The sequence below is a fragment of the Dermacentor silvarum genome, chromosome 3, assembly GCF_013339745.2.
Source record: "Dermacentor silvarum isolate Dsil-2018 chromosome 3, BIME_Dsil_1.4, whole genome shotgun sequence".
NCBI classification, from domain to species: Eukaryota; Metazoa; Arthropoda; class Arachnida; order Ixodida; family Ixodidae; genus Dermacentor; species Dermacentor silvarum.
Window position 1 is genome coordinate 191,398,004 of NC_051156.1, and position 12,018 is coordinate 191,410,021.

A 12,018-nucleotide genomic window follows, 5' to 3' on the forward strand; every position below is an offset into this window, starting at 1 on the left:
CGAGGACAGCATTAGCAAAATGAAACAGCATTTATTAAATATAAACATGCCGAGCTCATTGTCACCATCGCTGCTAGCCGCGTCGCTATCTTCTATCTTCAAACGGTACACTATTATCAGTACCATCAAGCGCATTAGAGATGCTCCACTTTTTGAAAGGGAGCGCACGATCAATATCTCCCATCCTCATTGCGGTGCACGCAAAAAGCATCTTCCGTGGCCCCCTCCAACGACGGTCGTTTTTCTTATAGATGCCGAAGTCCCGCCTGGCTGGAACGTTTGGCGATGCCTCTACGACTCGCACAACTACCGTATTTACTTGATTCTAACGCGCCCTCGATTGTAACACGCACCCGTTTTCCATGATGACAAAAAAGTCCTTTACAGTACCACGCACATCATGTTTTCAAACAGAAATACAACTTTCTGTCATTTGGAAAAACAGATTTCCTCCCGATGCACTGAAGTTGCGCTGAATAAAAAGTCGCAGTTTCGCCTGAAAGGCAGTCGCATCGAATGCGATAGCAAATTAGTAGACAGCTATACGAAGTAAAGATAAGTTTTATAGCAGATAGCAGTTAGCAGGGAAAGGCGGCGCGTTTGGTTCCAACACCACTACGCCTCACGTGCTGTTAAACAGATGGGCAAGATGTATCGCAATAGAATTGGCAGCGATAGCTGTCAATATTGTGTGCGGTTACCTGGGAAGAGACTTGCTGGTACCGCAATAAAACTGAATGCGTGCTGGTGCTTTCATGCTCGACAGGCGAGTGAGCATTGTGGTGAAGCTGCTGCGGCGGGTGCCTAGTTTAAACAGTTGTGCGTATAGCCAGTGAAAATAACTGCAGTATACAACACATCTCAAATCTTTGTAAAACCATTTACAGTCTTCATTGTGGATGCATGGCTTGTCCACATGTTTGACCAGCAGACCAAGGCAGTGTCGGGGAAACTGATTACGTGTGAATTTGCCAGCGTGCACTATTCGCTAACTACTAAAAGCGAAAGTACTACTAAATGTTCAGTATATCTGGGATCGACTATACTACTTGTAAACAACACTGTACACAAGCTGCATCAGGTGTCCCGACTTTCTGTCTCCTTGGGGACTGTGAAGACGTCCGTAAAGTTGGGCTGTCTGAAAAAAATAATGCTTGCCTTTTAGTGTCCTCAAGGGCTCAAATCGGTACAGCCATGTCTGAGGCATCCGAATTATCAGGCGTCTCCGAAAAATCGGTCGTTGATTGTACCCTAATTGTTTCTAAAAGTAAAGTCTTCTAGAAATCTTGTAAAATACATGATGCACTTGCATGGTGAACTCGTTTCCAAAAGGCTTTCTTGAATTTCATGCAGGTTAAGTTTATCTCGGAATGATGTTTGACTAATCTCTGTGCTGTTCTCACGCTAGGCCTCAGCTTGCCTTTGTCGTCGTGACCAAGAGGATTGCCGCCCGTTTCTTCAGCATGGACAACAGGGTGGTGGATATCAGAACCCTCCCCCAGGAACTGTCATTGACAACAACGTGACCAGCCCGAACGGTAAGTCTTCTGCTCATCTTTGGTTATATAAACGGTGATCCTCTTATTTGTAAGATAACTGTAATGTTGATTGCTCCAAATGTTGCTGCACTGAGCAGCAAGGCAACTTTCAGCTCATGAAGCTTGCCACAGTGCATGTTTTGTATTGCTGCAGTCGCCGATGGATAATCTGGACATCGGTAATTCAAACATGCCTCATTGTGTGGACAGCCTCCGGTCCCGCCAATAGCACGTTTGCCTCCATGTTGAGCAGAAATAGCTGTTTTTTATTTGCCAAGTTCAAATTATCGGTCAGGTACTGTACCTGCCTTTCAAAAAGGAAGCAGTGGCCATAATAAATGTCTAAATTAAATTGGTCCGTCAACGTCTCTAGCTCTTGTGAGCAAGTATTACTCTTCAAGCTGCTGGTTCACATTAAGAAATTTTTTTGTGGTTAAGGCTGAAGTGTCTATTTGTTATTCATTAACTGGATTAAGAAATAATGTGCTGCTTGCACTTGAACAGAGCAGTAAGTATACAAAATCTTTGCTTGTAATCTGTACCTTGCAGGTATGACTTCTATCTGATCTCCCAGAGTGTACGTCAGGGAACGGTGGCACCCACACACTTCAACGTCATCCACGACACGACGACACTGAAGCCCGAGCACATGCAGCGGCTTTCCTACAAGCTCACCCACTTGTACTTCAACTGGCCAGTAAGCACCTGTCCTTTGTTCATAGTCAGCTTGCAAGTTAGAGCTGATTCGCGCTCTCTTGTGTTGAGAAATTCGGTACGACACGGTCAGCAAAGTTCGGGAGCAGTCGCAAAGAAAACTTTGCGTTAATACAGTGCAGTCCACTTATAATGATACCACATATAACGATATATCGGTTATAACGATGGGTCGACATGAGAGTGTCATTTTATGCATTAGGTCTATGGGAAAAAAAAACATTTATAACGATAGCTTATTCACCGCATATCGGATATAACGATCAAAATTTTGCCGTCTGGACGGCTTCTTCCGTGCCAAATAATCGTAACATTTGCGTTGCTTAGTTCCTGAAACGAACGATGTCGAGACCGGGCGATGTTTACCTCCGCAAGTTCGTATCTGCCGCCATTACGCGCGCGCGTCCCGCCCCGCCCCGCCCTGCCCGCGCCGCCTGCGCACGGAGTGTACCTGAGTTGGCACAACACGCCACAAGATGGCGCTAGCTGCTTCGCGCGCTTCGGCCACAATCGCTCCGAAAGAGAGTACGAAAAAAAAAAAAAAAAGCGCCAAGCAAAGGGCGCGGTGGCGACCGTCCCCACTCAGTCTCTTCAGTCTCTTCTCTCAGCTTCGCCGCTGCAGCCACGGAAGCAGCGACAACGCAGTTCGAAGATGGCGCCGACAAAGCGCAAGGCTGTGTCGCTTGACACGAAGATGGATATTTTGCAGGATTCTCGACGCGGCTTCAAGGTGAGCGCCCTCGTGAAGAAGTATGAGCTCGCCCAGTCGACAATATCAACCATTTTGAAAGCCGGAAGCACCGCGATTGTGAAGGCAGGTGCTATTAGCGGCCATGCCGATCAGCGGAAAAGGTTAGAGACCCTTTGTACGCCGATGTTGAAGAGGCGCTTTACCAGTGGTTCGTAACAACCCGCACGCATAATGTGCCGATTAGTGGGCCAATACTTGCCACCAAAGCAAAAAACTTCGCTTTTCTTCTGGGACGCCCAAATTTTGAGCCTGGGGGAGGCTGGATCCAGCGCTTTAAAGAGCGGCACAGAATCGTTTACAAAAACGTGGTAGGGAAGCGGCGTCTTTAGACACACAGGCAAAGCAGCAGTGGCTACAGACAAAGCTGCCTGGCGTGCTGGAGCGCTACGCCGAGAAAGACATATATAATTGCGATGAAACTGCCCTGTTTTTCAAATGTTGCCGTCGAAGACTCACGCTCTAAAAGGAGATCGATGCCCCGGCGGGAAGCATTCGAAACTTAGGGTGACCGTGCTGCTGTGCGTTAGCATGGACGGGAGCCATCGCCTCAAGCCTTTCGTGATCGGGCGATCAAAAAAGCCAACGTGCTTTAAGAATCAGCACATCCCGGTCCGCTATCGCAATAATAAGAAGGCGTGGATGACCCGCGACCTATTCGAAGAATGGCTCGTCGAGTTCGACAGTATCGTTGAAGGCCAAGGAAGAAAAGTAGTGTTGCTACTGGACAACTGTAGCGCACACAGCGTTAGCCCGAAGCTAACATCGGTCGAATTGATGTTTCTGCCTCCAAATACTACGGCAGGCCTACAGCCGTTGGACGCTGGGGTGATCGCCAACTTTAAAGCCCTGTATCGGCGGCGCATGCTGGAGTGGCTAATCTTGGTAATGACCGCGCAGCTCTTGGCACGTCGGGTCACGCAGACGGGCCCCCTGACTGAAGATCAGCCTTTTGAAAGCCGTGCGCTTCGTTTATGGTGCGTGAAGTAAAGCGGTCAACTATATACAACTGCTTCAAAAAGGCGGGCTTTGTGCGTCAGGACGAACTCCCCAACCCACTGATAGTGAGACGAACACGGTGGAGAAGCGGAAATAACCGAGCTCTGGGAGCTCGTTCCTACTGGTGACACAGGTGGTGCGTCGATGGAGGACTTTTGACTGCAGACAGTGCTGCCTCGTTCTGCGATGAGATCACCGACGAAGCGATCCGAGATGTGCTGTCTCGACAGACGGCAAAGTTGTACGACGGTGGCGACGGAAGCAGTGACAGTGACAACGAGATTGACAGTGGCTCCTTGACCCGACCATGTCTACGCAAAGTGCACTGTCGTCGATCGACTCTTAATTGATTTTATGCATGCTAAAGGATTACCGCCAGTGTTCGCGCAGCAGCTGGAATCCATGCACACCGCGGTTGTCAAGCTGAAGCTGCCGCAAAAACAAGTGCGAATTTCGGACTATTTTGGCGCGCCTAACGCTGACACGATCATTGGCTCTAAAGTTTGTTTTTTCACAGCCTACTTTCTACAATCTATTCTTTAGAGCAAGCGGCGAATTCGAGTCGTAGCTGCAAAGGTACGTTCAGCGTTTTTTTTTTTTTTTAATATGGCAGCCAGATATAGCGATCATCGGTTATAACGATCATATTTTTTGGTTTTCTCGATATCGTTATAAGTGGACTGCACTGTAATGTCAGACTTGCGTTGTAACATCTGCTGTGGTACCTCAGTGGCCATGATGTCCTGCTGCTCAAATACTTCCAAGGTTGTGGGTTTGATTCCATCTCAACTGCGTAGAAAATACCCATTTTTATGGTTGGGTTTGTGGGGATTGAGGGAGCCTCGCTGGCGCCATTGCGCAGGATTCCCTCGCCTATGCCCGCCCGCCCCAACCAGTTCCAGCGGTGGCGCTCCGCACGTGGGTGGTTTGCGGTCAGGGCGGGACGCTGACGTCACTACGTAGCCGCGTCAGCTGCTAGTTACTGACCGTGGCTCTCTCATCTCTGGGACGCGACTTTACAATTGCCAGTCGGTACAGCGGGGGCGTGGCACGGCGGGTCACGTAATTTCCGTTTAACACGTGTTGTCATAGCAATCGTGGAGCTCCTAGGTGCCTAGGGACGTAATCGCTTAGGAACTTTTGAGGCACTGGTCTGGCACGAGACGGTCTTTGGAGGGACTGCCAGTCGTTTGTCTGCAGGCGCGAGGACAAGCGAGTGCAAGAGAGAAAATTGCGTCCGTTCTTGCGCAAGCAGATACCGCTCGAATTTGTACACCGGTGCCGCGGTGGAAATCGCGGTGCTGAGCGCCGGTCGTTGGGGTGTTGCGGAGCGCAGTGTAGCAACACCCTAAATAAAAAAAACCAGGTAGACTGCTCCCTCCCTGATAGTGAGATTATATTTGGATCATCAAAACAGTGATGCATTTATTTAGGAATACCATCGTTTCTCTCTCGCAGGCGTGAGCACCTGCTTGTCCTCGCGCCTGCGAGTTTTCGTCAACTCGTGTTGCGTAGAGTCGTGTCAACAGGAACACTTCAGTGGCCATTGTTCCCATGGTGGAAAGACATAGATGGTCGTGCCAAATCGTTGGAACAGGCATAATGCACATGGTGCCGCATGCACAATTTTATAATAACGAGTGACGCCGTCGTCACATCCGATATCGGACCAGCGCACACCCCGCGTCGTGCTGTTTATGCTGTGCCATTGCTGTGCGTGGCACGTATCCTCCCTGGAGGTGTGCCTTGAAAACGCGTGACCTTCTTCGCGGCTTCCAAAATTCCCGCGAGGCGGGCTCTCGAACGCTCGTCTCGAAGGCCATATCATCAGTGCAGTTATGTTGTCGTGATAACCGAAAGATCATTCTATGGGGGATCGTTATAAGTTGGTTCGACTGTACTTAGAAGTAACAAAGAGGAGCAGCTGCTGCACTGTAATTTAGTGTGTGTTCTATGGTCAAATAAACCGCTTACTGCAATGTTCCACAATTAAATCTTGCCACTGGGTGTCTGCTACAAGAAGGAAAGGAACGCGAAAATCCAGGAATGTAAAAAAAAAAAGAAAAAACGTCAGCTGCTTTGCCTTGTGCAGTGCCCCCACACGGCGTGCCTTCGTCTCTCCCCTCTTGTCTTCATTCCTCGCAGCTTTGCGAGATGGTGGGAGAGACGGGAGAGGTGTGCACGAGGCCAGCGATCTGATGCGACGGTGTGCCGTGTGGGGTGCACGGCACAAAGGTGGGTGGGACAAGCGGGTAGCGTCTTTAATGCACCATTCGGTACAAGAACGAGTCTTTGCAAATGTGCCTGGTGTCCAGAGAGCAATCAAACCTCGTTCAACGGATCACAGCCTGTGGTGTGATCTAGGCCAGAAAATGAAGTCAGTCGAAGCAGCAGCAGAGGATAAAAAGTTCACAAAGACTTCTCTAACTATTCTGCGAATCATTTTAAACCTGGAAATGTGCACACAATGTTCAAGGGTTGTTTTCTAAATTTTTTGCTTGGTGTGGTTGTTCGCACCAGCAATATCCTGGTACCTGTTATTGATCTCCATCATTTTTAAAAATATTTCTGAGGGCAAGAAGAAGCAGTTTTTTTTTTTCAAACATATTGTGTCAAGGATACAAGTTTTACAAACGCAAGTCTAAATCAACACTAATTTCAATGCTCTGCTAAAGCTTTTCTACAAAAGAAATTTAGAAAAAGGGCTCTGTCATGATCATAATGAATTCCAGTGCCAGAACATTTTGCAAATTCTCTAGACCTTGTCTTGGGGACCCATGTGAAATATTTTGATACTATACTCCTGTAACTAGAGAACTAGCATGCACAGCTCCGCAATACTTCGCACTTTTTCAAATGTTCGTGCTATGAACCTACCTGAAAATTTCAATCGTATATCTCAAGAAACTAACGTTGCTGTTCAATGTAGTACAGCAGCACCACCAGGCTTTAAGTTTTGGTTATATAATGCAGTCCTACAATGTAATCAGTGCTGTGGGAAAGAATGCAAGGTAGAAAGTGGTGTGAGACCGGAGCAAGTGCATCACTTGTTAACTTATGGAGAGGAGGATGTACACCTCTACTGCGCTGCGTCGTTATTGGTGGAGACATCAAATAAGGTGCATAGGTGCACGAGTCACCATGCATCATGCCACTCTCTTCATGGTTGTGTTGTGCGCTTCTTGTTTCATGCTCTAGGTGGTTTAGTGCAAAGTCCTATCTAAGAAGATACTCCTGCTAAGATAGACGAGGACATGCATGCTGAAGCCTCAACTCAACTATATTTCAACTGATTTCAAACGAACTAACACTGTCTTTAACAATTATTACTTCTATTTCACTTTCGTGTCCTGTACGCTACATTCGAAAAGTTTCATAATGCACCTTTTCTTTCTTTCCCACAGGGCACAATCCGCGTCCCTGCCCCATGCCAGTATGCCCACAAACTGGCTTTTCTGGCTGGTCAGAGTCTTCACGCAGAGCCACACAAGAATCTTGCGACCACACTTTTCTACTTGTAAATGCCATGCGCATCCCCAAGAAGGTCTCAACCACTGCCAAGTCATGACAGCGGTCGCAATCTACGGCGAAAGTTGTGCATTATCTTCAATTCCGACCTCACATTCATTTCATTAGGCAAAGCTAAATGCAAAGCTCGATTTTCACATAACCTAGACTACCTTGTTTCCTAGTTTTCGGGATACAGCTTAACCAGAGGTTGGGATCAAATTGTTGGATGAAAACTTGCAATTCTTTTTTATTCAAATGGGCATTGGATACCAATCAGCTTGATATCTTGCACTTTGTTGTTCTATGGCAGAACACACAAACACACTACCTCCCATTTTGTTGTTGGGGACAATACTCCTGCCACTTATTCTTATTTCGATAGTTCAGTGCCAGTCACATTTATTTTGCGCATTGTTGATACAATCCATCTTGTAGTTTCTTTTGCCAAGGAAAGCATAATTTTGGCGGAAGTGAAAGTGCCTTGCACATTATCATTTCATTGTTAAAAGTTCATAACATTTAATAAATAGTTCTTTGCTATATGGCTCGCTTTGTTGTTACTCCCAGTGAATGTTGCTTGTACTAGTTGCCTGTATTACATGGCGACGAAAGTGCACCCACTACGCTGTGTATGGCATGGAATAGTGCATAACATCAGGATATTTGCTAATGGCATCTGGAATTTAAGGACTGCTGATTCTTTACTTGATCGCCGATTAGTTCCGAGATACAGTCGAACCCACTAACAATACTGGTTTTAAAAATATATTTGAACAGTCAAACCTCGATCTAACTAAATTCGCGATGGACATTAGAAACCATGTATTTCTTTACTTAATTTAATGAAGTGATTTCGTGACGCGGTTTTGATTAAAGAAGTTTTTTGACCATTTCAAGCATGTACTTGGCCGTATGACTGGCAAATGTAGCAAAAAAAAAAGTCGTCCAAGGAAAAGGTTATTTGCAAGCGTCCTTCCGCTTGAAAAGCTTGTACAGCGAAAATGTCAAAGCACGTGCGCCTATCGGCCTACTTCCCCCATTGCACGCTTCCTCTGTGCCCTTGCCGTCGTTGCTCATGGCTGTCCTTATGTAGGCCATGCTCTGTATTTGGGAGCTCATCTTTGGCAAGTGCAACGGTTGGGCCAAGATGGTGCCTTGATGCGCATTTTGTTCCCGCATGTCTAGTGTTGGCGGTCGCGGAATCTCAAGTTTCAGAGATAGGGCACGGTGCGAAGCTTTCACTCGTAGCGAGTGTTCATGGCCATCAAGTGACATCTTTTCCTGAGCTCGCGACACTGATAAATCTACGAACCTTACTTTGTGTAGTGTGGGGTCTCACTCGTGCTCTTGGGACAAAGGAATAACAAAACAGTGCGAACAGTCAAAAGGACATTTATTGCACCTTTCATACACCAATGCCTGCTAGCCGAATTACTACGCCGATGGGCGCACGCCAAATCGAGAAAGTCTCCACTCACCGCGACTGGATAGCAAGCGAATATGTTCGCCCGCATGCTAGACACCAACACCTAGTCGTTCATGTGTATGGTCACGCGTTCGAATGATCAGTGTTCGTCCATTCCGGTGTTTTGCTCCTAGGTCTTCTCGGGACGGTGCCGTGAAGCGGGTCTGTGCATGTGTGAAGCGTCCACGATGCTTGCCGATCCCACGTTACCCACGTCTAGAGTGTGCTAGAATACCATTAGCAGCGCTACACCTGCACCATCTCTTGCAATATGCGGGAACCATACCGACCACCACCGCTGTAAAGCCACGAGGCGAAGCCGGACAACGGGAGACGCAGTCCAAACAGCATCAGGGTACGCGCGAGAGTCTCGCATCCCCACAGTACACTTTGCTATCGCCATCAATCCTTTCTGATGAAACTGCGACATTGTTTTTCTCGGACGAATACTTTTATTCTCTTGCACTTGTTTTTAATTTGAGGGGCGCCATCTGATGACAGCTACAGGCACTAAGTGCGGTGACCCATGGCGTCCAAGATTTATATATCTATAGGTTATATAGGTGTTCTGTGGCTGCTGCGCGACGCAGCACTCTAATCTGACTCCACGAGCCACGCCGATGCATTGCTTTAGGCGTGATCTACACTGCTCGTGCTGGTGCTCATGCTATTGGCACTACCTTCTTGCGATTTGTTTATAACTGATTACTGACGGGATACTATCTACCAGGAATGTTCGCGGAATTCATGAAGAGATTTTTACTGCTGAAACTTCAGTCTCAAATTAATGAAATTTGTGATTGAATACTATATATATATTTTTTTCGGTGTATAGAGGTTCGACTGTATAACTACGAGCAGCCGCTGCACCACAGATGTGTCCTCTAGCGCATGGGTTCTCAAAGTGGGTACTCCTCGAGGTTCTCCGAGCCACTGGTAAATTTTCCCTGGTTCCACGCTGGCCAAGTGGCTAAGACACCGAACGCAAGCAGCGCTCGATCCAAAGAACCTCCATTACCCATTCCCGAGTGTCAAAAAGCACTATTGCAGTGCGTAACAGAAACGCGCGAACTGCGCATGCGCAATAAATCCTCCAGCAGCTTGTAGCCACCCAGCCTCTGAAAACTGGCCGCGCGCCTAAGTTTTTGCACTTAACTCTTTGTAGCTGTAACTTACTAGCATGCGCATTTCTCCCGTTTGTAGATCGGGGCTGATACCGTGCGCGCTGATGTACTCGTCGGCGGATTACAAAATAAATGCGTGACGAAAAACAGCGCAAGCGTCTAACCAAACCAAAGCGGCTGAGTCCGCATCATTTGTAGTCAGTGGAAATCGTACGCGAAACGTGTCTGACAGCAATGCTGGAACGCTTTGTGCAATTGTGCCCTTAAAGCCTGTCTTGCGTTTATAATATGCATTTTTACTGCTGTTTATGTTTTTTGTTTTTTTGTAATCAAAACCAACTCCCCCCTGTAATGCCCTTGAGCTGTGAGGGTATTGTAAATAGTGATATTAGACTAAAACACATGGCTTTTTTTTACTTGGCCCGTGGCTTTTGGGCTAGGCTAAGCACTACCAAGTTATCCCCATCATTTCCCGGAATTTATTAATTGATTATCCATTAGCTATTGATTGGCTATCGCAAGGTATTGGCCACATATTTGTGCTAGGCTATGCACTACAAAGTCATCCCCAGCATTTTCCGGAATATATTGATCATTGATCGATTAGCTATTGCAAGGCATTGACCACGCATTTGGGCTAGGCTTAGCACTACAAAGTCATCCCCAGCATTTTCCGGAATTTATTGATCAATTAGCTATTCACTGGCTATCGCGAGGTATTGGCCATGTGTTTGGGCTAGGCTAAGCACTATCGAGTCATCCCAAGCATTTTCTGGAATTTATTGATTGATTGATTAGCTATTAATTGGCTATCGCAAGGTATTGGCTGCGCATTAGACGTAGGCTAAGCACTACCAAGTCATCCCCAGCATTTTCGGGAATTTATTATTGATCAATTATTGATTAGCTGTTGATTGGCTATCGGTGACTAAGCTTAAGTAGTCCCAACCATGCTTAGCTAGTTTCGCTAGTTCACAGGGGTATGTTCCATTGCGCTTGGACTCTTTCTTCACTACCGCCAGGATCGGCCCCCAATTTTTGTCCGCGACGGACAGGCTAACGGCCGGCTTAAACAGCTCCGCTGTTAAAAACGCTGCCTAGCTTGCTTGAGAACTTGATATCGCTGTTACTGAAGTCTGCGAGTCGTGCTTGAAACCCATGTAGGTAAGCATCATTAGGGCACGAAGGTTTCGGCACCTCATTTCAAACCTGTCCTTAATAGGTATACAAATCCTATTATGCCCGTCACTAAGCAAACAATGTTGCAGTCACTGAGATGCACATGTGCAAAAAATAGTAATGCAAAACGACTGCGTATATCAGCATGTACTACATACAAAGGTCGAACAAAAACGATACTCAACGCGTAATCAGTGGGCAACCGACATGAAAGAGCAGCAGGCACTTTTCAATGTTCGCCTCGCATGCTGCAGTCAAGAGCCGATATAATTTTTTTAAATACATGAATTTTTCTCGCTGGTGGAGTCGCAGAGATGTCTGGGAAGCTAATGCGCAGTACTCAACGAGCGGGGACTGCGGTGGTGTTGCCGACTACAACCATAGTCCCTTAAGGGGGGGAGATGCTCCTCAGAAACATTTCTTTTTAAATAGTGATGCTGGGCGAATGAAAATTCTACCACTTAAAGAGCTTGATCTCTTCATTCGAAATCTACTTTTAGATTTAGGATATCTCGATGCTTTCATGGCCTAAGTGACATGCATAAGTGAGAAGCAGTGCATGTTTGTGCAGCTGCTGGACTTAGCAGTTAGCATGATAGAGCAGTGCAAAATTATTTTTCTTATCCCTAACACTCCACTGAGTACTAATAAGCAAGATAATGTGATTCCCTTTACAGGCATCATTTTAAGAGAATTTCGTATCTGGTGCTTCATATTCAGTGGCTGGTGCGCGAGTACATT

The 12,018-nt window shown here is 46.8% G+C and overlaps 1 pseudogene; it reads left to right on the forward strand.

The window, feature by feature from the left end:
• Window positions 1-7,926, forward strand: part of LOC119446324 (piwi-like protein Siwi) — a 38,892-nt pseudogene extending 30,966 nt beyond the window's left edge.
• Window positions 7,927-12,018: the final 4,092 nt, after the last annotated feature.